This window comes from Citrus clementina, unplaced genomic scaffold (assembly GCF_000493195.1).
Source record: "Citrus clementina cultivar Clemenules unplaced genomic scaffold, Citrus_clementina_v1.0 scaffold_9, whole genome shotgun sequence".
Taxonomy (NCBI): Eukaryota; Viridiplantae; Streptophyta; class Magnoliopsida; order Sapindales; family Rutaceae; genus Citrus; species Citrus x clementina.
Genome location: NW_006261964.1, coordinates 21808782 through 21809620, shown reverse-complemented (window position 1 = coordinate 21809620; position 839 = coordinate 21808782).

Sequence of the window (839 nt, the reverse complement as noted above, 5' to 3'; positions counted from 1 at the left end):
TCGCAAGTCAAAAAGAAAACAGTAAAAAGGAAAAAGCAAACAGTAATAAAATTATTAAAGACAATAATGCAAACAATAAGACAATAGTGAAATAAAATAACAATAAAGTAAAAGGATATTTACAGGTAGTTGCGACTGTGGCTCACATCTTCCTCTGGTTTTACGTCCAGAAACGGCTTGAACGCCCTCTATGGGTCGAGGATAGGCTTCCTATCCAGTTTTCTTATAAACTGGCAAACAGGGTCGTTTATAGTCAGATTCCCGAGACTATATCGTGCATGCTCTTTCTGGAATAATGGCCATAACTGGAGAATCGCTCCTTGCACATATCCACTGGGATGCGTTTCAAGAGACAAAAGGATATCATCCAATGACTCCTTATTCAAGCCATCCCTAATGAATTGAATCTTATCTTCCCTGTTATCAGACACCATTCCTAAAGAACATGGGTTTTTATTGCAACTCATTCTGGCACACTTATGACAAGCAACAGAAATTCTTCGAGCTCGTCGTTTTCTTGCATAATTTCCTTTACCACAACCAGGCATGTATGCAATAAATTTTGGAGGTAACTCACCTGCCGATCGTACTTTAGCCTCGATTAACCAACGGATGTCAGCAGGTATGTTATTCCTCATGAGTAATCGCATGCGTTCGGACCGAGCTTTATAGATCGTAAGGAGGGCATTCTGAGGAAGTGAAGGGAATCGCTTGTGAAGCTTCGCTAGAATCTCGTTTCTGTCCATACCTGCGCCTCAGAATATCAGTTATTATGGGAAACTGAAGTAACCGACTTGATTGTCATGGAGTACCGTTATCCGCCACTTCACCGGGGTAAC